This window comes from Triticum aestivum, chromosome 6B (genome assembly GCF_018294505.1).
Source record: "Triticum aestivum cultivar Chinese Spring chromosome 6B, IWGSC CS RefSeq v2.1, whole genome shotgun sequence".
Classification (NCBI taxonomy): Eukaryota; Viridiplantae; Streptophyta; class Magnoliopsida; order Poales; family Poaceae; genus Triticum; species Triticum aestivum.
The window spans coordinates 594,783,701-594,793,885 of record NC_057810.1 but is presented as its reverse complement, the minus strand read 5'-3'; the positions used below and the strand labels follow the sequence as shown (position 1 = coordinate 594,793,885).

The 10,185-nt window shown below is 44.1% G+C and overlaps 1 long non-coding RNA gene across 1 annotated transcript; it reads left to right on the top strand.

Moving 5' to 3' along the window:
- Positions 1–2,589: 2,589 nt before the first annotated feature.
- LOC123138220 (uncharacterized) lies at positions 2,590–5,874 on the top strand. The gene is made up of 2 exons (XR_006468898.1): positions 2,590–3,262; positions 3,462–5,874. It is a non-coding gene; the product is annotated as an uncharacterized lncRNA (long non-coding RNA).
- Positions 5,875–10,185: the final 4,311 nt, after the last annotated feature.

Here is a 10,185-nt window from a genome sequence, read left to right as displayed (position 1 = left end):
TTTAGTTAAACTAATTACATTGACACGCGGGACCCACTAGTCAGGTTTGAGCTGGACTATTCTGTTGACCACTGACGCCATCCTGACGTAATGTTGGCGCAGTAAATTATTTACTGGAATTATTTTTACAAAGGAAATTCCAGAAAATACCACAAACTTCAAAAAAAAAATCATAGAAATTAATCTGTAGCTCCAAATGCAAAGTGTTATATATGAAAAATGATCAGAAAAATCCAATCTATCCATTTGTACTGGTTTCATGCATCTTTAAGCAAGCTAAACTGCTGTTTAGTGCAGAACAAGTTAAAGCACTTAAAAGGGCCACTTATGAGTTTCAAACTTGAATCATTGGTTCAAAATGGTTCAAACCCATCTGGTCTTAGTTGCATTAGCCCAATACACTCATTTTGCCATGTCTCATGCATGCATCATATTGTTGCATATTGTTTGGTGATGTTTGTGTATCGGTGCTCTCTGCGGTAGGTTCTGTCCCCGAGGAGTACCGTGATTACCGCAACGAGGAACAATACCAGTGCACGGATCCATCAGGCCAGCAACCAACCATTTGATCATATCGATACAATCCCATGTTCTCGCCTCTGCTCTCTTTTACTGCATTAAGACAACGTGTTTCAAACTGCTATGTGCTACGGTAGTTGAACCCATCTCCTCTGCATGACCTGTCATTGCCACAGTAACTAGATGAAACCCACTAGCATGTGTAGGAGTTGATTGAGCCATATGTATGTGTTGTTCCTACCTTGCTATGCCTGCTATGCTTAGAGTCGTGTCAGGTCTGGTTCATCTGGGTGATGGGCTAGAGTGAAATGATCATGCCGGTAATGAGAGTGATGTGTTGAACACGATTTGGTAAAGGTATCGATGAGAGGCCATGTAGGAGTACATGGTGGGTTGTTTAATTGAAGCCGTCCTTAAGCACTGAGATGTGTATGTGTGATTTAAGATTCACCTACTACCATGCATTGGGCCCTGAAATATGACCCCGCTCGACTTCTTATCCACCCTAGTCCTCTGTCCAGGAGTTGCAAGTAGTTTCTGGTGTTTGTAGCTTACTAGAGGCCGTGGACAGCACTGACCCGCGGGGTGGGCTGGGATGCGGTAGGTACGTGTCCGGGTATACCGGGCACCCGTTAGGTGTCTCGGAACCCTGTACATATTGTTCGGGGCTGTATATGGAAACCTCGGCCGGACTCCTTGCGGATGGAACCTGAATAGGCGATAAACCTAGACTAGAGACTTAGGTGTTTAGGTAGGTCGTGGTCTACACCCACGTCGGCTTTCGCTTGAAGTCTGCCGAGCACATGTCATGTGCAGACGCTAAGTGGTGAAAACATGTATGAAGAAGTACACCACTGCAGGGTTAACATCATCTATTCGAATAGCCGCGTCCATGGTAAAAGGACTACTTGGTTGCCTATACAGTTCATAGACAAGTAAATGGATACTTCTAAAAGCCTCAATATAAGCGTGAGTGCCGAGGATGGCTCTTCCGTAGGATGACGGAGGTGGATCATCGGTGGTGTATTGAAGTGGTGAGTAGTGGACTCGAGTGCGCAAAACCATTTCAAGTTGGAGTCTCGTAGGATAGCTTAGCCAAGAGTCAGAGCTGGCTTGCTGTAATAACCCCACCAACCCTTCTTGATAATGTGCATGTATGTAGGAACTGATGTAAGTCTTGCTGAGTACCTTTGTACTCATGTTGCTTTAATTTACGTTTTACAGAAGACGCTGCAACCCCTTCTGATGGGTTCTTCGTAGATGTCTGTATCGATGAGTAGGTTGAAGCCCAGGTGGTGATCCTGAGGTCATGAAGGACCATGTAGTATAGTCAGGCTTACCCAAGGCTCTTTTATTCTACTAGTTGTCTGTACTCAGACATGTTACTTCCGCTGTTGGCTTGTATGCTTGTATGACTTGAATGCTGGGTCGTGTGACCCATACTTGTGTGTATGATATGTATGGCTCTCTGAGCCTTTAAATAAAGTACTTGTGTTGTAGAGTCATGTTGTGATGCCTTGTTGTATTTGCACATATCGAGCATATTGTGTGTATGATTGAAATGCTTAGTATGTGTGGGATCTTTCTATCTAGTTGTTTATCTTTAGTAGCCTCTTTTACTGGGAAATGTCTCCTAGTGCTTCCACTGAGCCATGGTAGCTTGCTACTGCTCCGGAACACTTAGGCTGGCCGGCATGTGTCCTTCTTCGTTCCCGTGTCTGTCCCTTCGGGGAAATGTTACGCGATGAATACCGGAGTCCTGTTAGCCGCTACAGCCACTACACCACGACACTGCATTCCCTACTGACGTGTGTTGGCAAAAGTCAGTTTTGCCGACCCACTGTTAGTCAGAAAATTTTCTATCAAATAGTTAGATGGTAATACTAACTTGTAAGAACCAACTGTCGGTCGGGAATGCTGAAACGTATAGCATCAAACTGTTGGTCGGTAAAAATTGCAGTACAATCGAACTGTTGGTCGGCAAATAATGCCGACCGACCGTGGGTCGCCAACTAGGCCACCCAAAATATCCGCGCGCGCCTGCCTGCGAAACTTAGCGCGCGAAGCAATCCGAAATTCTCGGCCTCTCGCCCCCACAGGCCACAGCCCACTTAATCTCTCTCCCTTTCTCTCTGCCCTCTCTCTCCCTTATCTCTTTCTCTCCATTTACTCAACAAAAAAAACTCTCTTTCTCTCCAGATCTGAGCGGCGGCGGCTCCATCCTCTTCCTCCACCCGTCTCCCTCAGATCGAGCTCCGCCCCGATGTGGAGGAAGGTATCGCCGCCCCGATGTGGAGGAAGGTATCGCCGCCCCGATGTGGAGGAAGGCCTCACTGCCCCGTCGATTTGCAAGCATGAATCAAGCGAGCTCCACCCCGAAGTGGAGGAAATGGTACGCGGCCGTCGATCTGCGCGCGTCTAACCATGGAGATGGAGGGCTCGCCCCCTCGCGCGCTCCTCCACGGAGTGCTAGCAGCCCACACGGCGTACATCAGCCATCCGTTTCGTCCGTCCCATGCGCCGGCCGCTGGTGGCTACCGCTCTGTTCTGTTCATCCCCCGCCCGCCGCACGCGATGGCCCACACTGCCATGTTGTTTTGCTGCGGCCAGACCGCCGTCCCTGCCCTCGCGCTCCGGGCAGAGCCTCATTCTTGCTGGTATGCGTTCCTCCCGGCGGTGGCGCTCTGCCCACTGCGTCGCCTTTCTTCCAGCGGCTGCGCCGTTCAACCCCTACCTCTAACCTGTGAGTCCTTCCCATTTGCTTCGGATTTTGATGTGCAACTACAGGCTTGTTTATCTTAATTTCCTCGTATCCCTATTCGTTAGTTTGCAGTAGAACTGCTCATCTTTCCTAGACCCTTGTTAAATTAATTTCTCTTACTAGATCATAGTTTGATTATTGGCAAACAATCATTCTTTACCTATCCTTTTTGCATCCGCAGATTGATCTGGCAACATAGAGAGGAAGCTGCAAAGACGCGTGATGAGTAAAAAGTCGGTACACCTTTAAACTTTGTAATATTTGGGAGAGGATGACTAATTGAATATTGCTAACATATATGTTTGTTGTCCTTGACCTGGATGCCGATGACACTCTTTTTCATTCAGTTTGTAGTTGGTTTGCATTGTTTCTGCAAAAGAATCTTGTCTGAATGTCTTAAAAAAAATAGTTGGTCATGAGTCATGTGGGTTACAGTGCATCATCTGTACTCTGCCTCTACACAATATACATCTCATTACTTATTTCCACAATATCATAAGTCGAGAAATAATTTGTTTTGTTGTTTTCTGTTGTGAAGTGCATGATACGGACATTTCGCTCCATTTGTGCTATTTTCTACTCTAATTGACATCTCAATATGTTATTCTAGAATTTTGTTGCTTCTGTTGGAACCCATATTATCAATTTTACACCATGCAAAAGTCATGACTAACAGGCTGGATTCTGACTATTTAGGTTTCGACTTTGGACATCTGAATAGATTATATACTGGAGATTGCTTGTATTATAATAGAAGGTAAACTTACCAAACGAACAGAGGAAGTTATAAAACAGAGTATTGTCTTCTATGCTATGCACACGTCAAATGGGAATGCTAGTTTTCTGAATCTTAATCCAGTAAGAATAAATAGTTCTTGAGCGTCAGTTCTATATGTCAGTGGTCAAATGATAGTCAATTCTTTGTTTCACTCATGCTCAAAATTGTCAAAATAATGCTACTTCTACCCATAGTACAGACATTAAGGATCATAAAGTTCATATAAGACATTAAGGCTATCAATTTTTAGGCATATTATCTATTTGTTATGGCTTCTCGGTAGACTTCAGTCTTTAGAAGATGGAGAGGAACTTGGCTGGTAGTTTTGTGCTTGCACTTCACATTCATTTGTTAGTACTCCATTTGCTATGCATCAACATTCAAGCAAGTAGGATTCCCAGTGTATTTGCAGTTTTTACATCGTGTATTGCATGTGAATTATGGTCACTACTGTCAATCCATGGAAATTTAAATGTATAGTGATGGATGAAACGAATTGAACCTATATCTTACCATCCATATGCCATAACCGCATAAGCAGGTTAGTTCTAAAAGGTCATTGTTAATTTACCCGCGTCCGTCCCGCAATTGCCACAACTCATCTTGCATAAGTGTTCCTATAAGTTGGTACAAAGATTTGACCATGGATGAACTTCATATGGATAACACATTAGTTTGTGCACAACCATATTGCATTTTCTTGCATAATCTGAAAACATCAAAATTAACTAGAGAAGTGAATATATCTTCTCTAACACGGTCCACATGTTCCTCTGTCAGTTTGGATCATAACAAGTCGAACTATCAGAAGCACATAGTCTTCCGGCCCATGGGACAACCCACATCGTTTTGGCACCTTACCCGTGGTGTCCACAACGACAATTTTTGCGGGCTTGGATGTGGGCACCATGGGCATCCACTTGCAGCCTTAGTTGCTAGTGCTTAGTGCAGTGAGATTAGAGGATGGTTATCAATTTAATCTAATTTGTGGCACTAAATTACAGGTGCTTTTTCTGATGCTTTTATGAATATAATAGTCAGGTGCAGCCTAAGTTCAGATGCTTTTTGACTAGTATTTTGCAGGTCCTCATGTGCTTAGTGCTGCATTTAGAAATGACTGTGAATAGATTCTTCTTCTTGAAATTCATTTCTAACAATCCGGGCGCCGATGTAGCGCGCCACTAAGGATGCGACGACCCGATCCTCGCTCACTTGCCACCGTATCCGGATCAAGATACGGCGCGCCACTTGGGGGGTGACGGCCCGGCCCTTGCCCATTTTCCACCACACCCGGGTTCCGATGTGGCGCGTCGCTGAGAGGGTTACGCCCCAACGAAAATCTTTTGGGTTTCATCTTCATAAGAGTGGCTGAGTTTTTACGTTGGCTCGCCAAGCCTATCACAACCCTCCTCCTTTACCCGGGCTTGGGACCGGCTATGTTGAGACAACATAGGCGGAGTTCCATTGATCCTTTATACAATTATTATTTTTACCATTATCTCTATGAATGCATGAATTCACCGGTGACTTCTTTTAATCCTTTGTAGGAATGACATACAAGAGGACCTTTGTAGGAATGACATACAAGAGGACCAGGGAGGAACCATGAAGATGGCAGTTTGTGTCAGCTAGACATTTTGTGTAATGGAGCAATAACAATGCGTCTTCTATGTATCATTTTGTAAACCTATATGGTGTCCTGTCAACTGGGTATTTTGTGTAATGGAGCAAACAGTGAATTGATGGACATGCATCTATCATTTTGTAAACATATCAGTTGTCTCGGTGATAAAAGCATAAATGTTTCCTCCTTTCAGTTAGTGAATATTCTTCTTTGGTTCTGGTTTAGTATTTTTGGAGTACATGCAAGTTACTGTAACTTGATTGATATGGTTTGGCAAGGCACAAGCCAAATAATGGGTGGCTATTAAATATATCTTGCTCGTCTAAATAAAATGCTATCGAACTATTGGTCGGCAAAAGAAAACAACGTCCTACTATTGGTCGGGAAAGGTTTGTGGCAGGGCCGACAGAAAGTCGGTTGGCAAAGAAAGCACCATCAAACAGTCGGTCGGGAAAGTCTACTATCGGACAGTCGGTCGGGAAAGGTTCATTGCAGGGCCAACAGAAAAGTCGGTCGGGAATGCTTTTGATAGCCATCAAACAGTCGGACGGGAAAGATATGTCGGTCGGGAAAAGGCTTTCCCGTCTGGACTTTCCCCAACAGACTGAGTCGGTCGGCAATAGTATTTCCCGACCGACTGTCTGTAAATGGACGTTGTTTTCCCGACCAACTTGTCTATTGGGGATGTAGTGCTGTGGTGTAGTGAGCCCGGTTTACCGGAGTCCTGCTAGCCCAGCGCTACAGCTCGGATTCACTCGCTGATGACCGACATGTTCGATGCTGGGTCATGGATTCCTGTCCCTGTAGGTTTGTGCCACTTTGGGTTCACGACTAGCCATGTTAGCCCGGACTCCTTATCATATGGATGCTAGCGACACTATCATATACATGTGCCAAAAGGCGCAAACGGTCCCGGGCGAAGGTAAGGCGACACCCGTGGGAATACCGTGCGTGAGGCCGCAAAGTGATATGATGTGTTACATGCTAGATCTATGTGGCATTGAGTCGGGGTCCTGACAGGTGAATTGTATAGGTGCACTAGTTCGGCGAAGATATGGTGATACAAGTGCAATATGGATGATATATATGGGTATTTGTAATCTAAAAAATATAAAAACAGCAAGGTAACAAGTTGTAAAAGTGAGCACAAACGGTATTGCAATGCTTGGAAACAAGGCCTAAGGTTCATACTTTCACTAGTGCAAGTTCTCTTAAAAATAATAGCACAACTGAATCATATAACTATCCCTCAACATGCAACAAAGAGTCACTCCAAAGTCACTAATAGCGGAGAACAAATGAAGAGATTATTGTAGGGTACGAAACCACCTCAAAGTTATCCTTTCTGATTGATCTATTCAAGAGTCCGTAGTAAAATAACATGAAGCTATTCTTTCCGTTCGATCTATGATAGAGTTCGTACTAGAATAACACCTTAAGACACAAATCAACCAAAACCTTAATGTGACCTAGATACTCCATTGTCACCTCAAGTATCCGTGGGCATGATTATACGATATGCATCACACAATCTCATATTCATCTATTCAACCAATACAAAGTACTTCAAAGAGTGTCCCAAAGTTTCTACTGGAGAGTCAAGACGAAAACGTGTGCCAACCCCTATGCATAAGTTCATTGAACCCGCAAGTTGATCACCAAAACATACATCAAGTAGATCACGTGAATATCCCATTGTCACCACAGATAAGCACGGCAAGACATACATCAAGTGTTCTCAAATCCTTAAAGACTCAATCCGATAAGATAACTTCAAAGGGAAAACTCAATCCATTACAAGAGAGTAGAGGTGGAGAAACATCATAATATCCAACTATAATAGCAAAGCTCGCGATACATCAAGATCGTATCACCTCAAGAACACGAGAGAGAGAGAGAGAGAGATCAAACACATATCTACTGGTACATACCCTCAGCCCCGAGGGTGAACTACTCCCTCCTCGTCATGGAGAGTGCTGGGATGATGAAGATGGCCACCGGTGAGGGATACCCCCTCCGACAGGGTGCCAGAATAGGGTCCTGATTGGTTTTTGGTGGCTACAGAGGCTTCCGGCGGCGGAACTCCCGATCTATTGTGCTCCTCGATGTTTTTAGGGTATATGGACATATATAGGAGAAAGAAGTCAGTCAGGGGAGCCACGAGGGGCCCACTGTAAGTGCATCTAGTGCCCGTTGGTGATTTTAGTGTATTGAAGACTTATAGGTTAAGGGACTGATGCGTTTGTGAGTGTACACATGTCTATAAGTCTATGAGGAGTTTGATATTTATAGAGAAAGTTGACCCCGAAAAATGAAGTTCTTCAAATGAAGACTTTGGATATCTGAAGACTTTCTGAAGACTTTGAAAGTGAAGAAATTGGTGTGACCTTGAAGACTTGGCAATCATTCGAGGAACATGAAGCATGAAGACTTTTGTTTTCGTAGTTTCATTTTCTCTTTCTTGAGTCATAGGAAACACCGTACTGTTAAAGGGGGTCGAGGAAATACTAAGGAAAAATTTCCAAGTGATGCTCAACTCAAAATCCTACACCCACCAATCCCTTCAACTGAAGCCATTGGAAATCTCATACAGTTCAGGCAATTTCTTCAGTAACAGAGCCAAAGTTCTTCTGGTTCCTTAGGAATTTGTTCTAACTGAGGAGTTAGGAATTCACTAGTGCGAATTGCCTACACAGTGAGGAATATGATAGCCCTAAGGAATTTGAGAGTCAAAATTCCGACCGTTGCTGTGTTACGCGCCAGCTGTCCTGAAATATCTGCCCACCTAACGGTCATATCAGACAAGGGCATTTATGTCTTATCATGTCGGGCTGCTCGCTAGGCTATAAATAGCCACCCCCTACAACCACTAGCTGGTTGGATGCTCCGAGAGAAACTGACACTTGTCATTTGAGAGCATCCCATCCTCCGAGGACTTTGAGCGAAAATCATCAAGTGAGGAAAACCCAAACCCAACACACCTACAAACCCAAAGTGATTGAGCATCACTGAAGAGATTGATCCTGCGTGGATCCGATGCTTGTTACCTTTGAAGATTGTGCTTCTTCCAGATGGTTAGGCGTCATGGTCTAGAGCATCCAAGAGGAATTGTGGATCACTGAGTGACCTAGTCTGTGAAGGTTTGGAAGTCAACTGAAGACTTACCACGAGTGATTGGGCAAGGTCTGTGTGACCTTAGCTCAAGGAGAATACGGTGAGGACTGTGTGTCCTGGACTGTGTGTCCTCGAATTTAAATACTCAGCTGCTCCAACCAGATGTACAACTGAGACAACAGTTGGAACTAGCCTACCAAATCATTGTCTTCACCAAGCTTACTGGTTCTATTTCCTCAGTTCAGTTGTTGTGTGCTTGTTCATATCTGTTTGAAGACTTTGACTGAAGACTTTCTCAATTTCCTCAGTTCAATTTCTTTAGTTTGTTCGTCTTCATCTTGTGTTATCCTGTGCTTACGCTTTCTGTACTTTGTGCTTGTTTTCATTCCATCATGATGACCATGCTAATGCTTGTGTTCTGCTATGTTTACTTTTGAGTACTTATTCCGCTGCAAGTAGTTCTTCATTAGGAATTTCCTCACCAACAAATTCCTCGGTGAAGAATTCATAAAAATTGCCTATTCAACCCCCTCTAGTCGATATAACGTACTTTCAATTGGTATCAGAGAAAGGTACTCCCTTGTTCTGTGTGATTTTGGTTTAACCGCCTGGAGTTTTAGTTATGTCGACCACAGGTATGATCAAGGTCTCTGCTAGGTTTCCTACCTTCGATGGAACGGACTACCCCTACTGGAAGAATAAGATGCGAATGCATCTTGAGGCAATTGATAACGATCTCTGGTATGTTGTGGAAAATGGTGTTCCCTCAGTCACACGTTCCCTGAATGCTGCTGATGTGAAGAGATTCAAGCAACTCGATTCTCAAGCAAAGAACATCATATGTGTCCATCTGAGCAAAGGGCAATGTGGAAGAGTGTGTGCTTTGGAAACTGCTAAGCTTATTTGGGATATGCTTTCCAATGTGAATGAAGGAGTCTTGACTCAACGTGATTCTCGTGTTGACATTCTTCGCAATCTCTTCAACCGCTTCAAAAGACTCGACAATGAAAATGTTCAGCAAACCTTTGATCACCTCACTGATATCTCAAATGAGCTTCAAGCGCTTGGCGCCACTGAGATCACCGACCATGAGGTGGTGAAGAAATTGCTGAGATCGCTCGATTCTTCATTTGACACTCTGGCACTGATGATTCAAGAGCGTGCTGATTACAAGTCACTTGATCCTGCTGATATCCTCGAGAGGCTAAACACTCATGAGTTCCAGCTTGTTGAGAAGAGAGATCTCTATGGTTTGAGCTATGGCAAACCACTTGCTCTGAAGGCTAAGGTAGTCTCTAAGTCTGAAGAAGAGGACTCTACAAGCAGCCTTGGTGATCCTGAAGAACTGAGCCAGGAACTAGCACTGCTCATGAGGAAATTTCAGAAGTT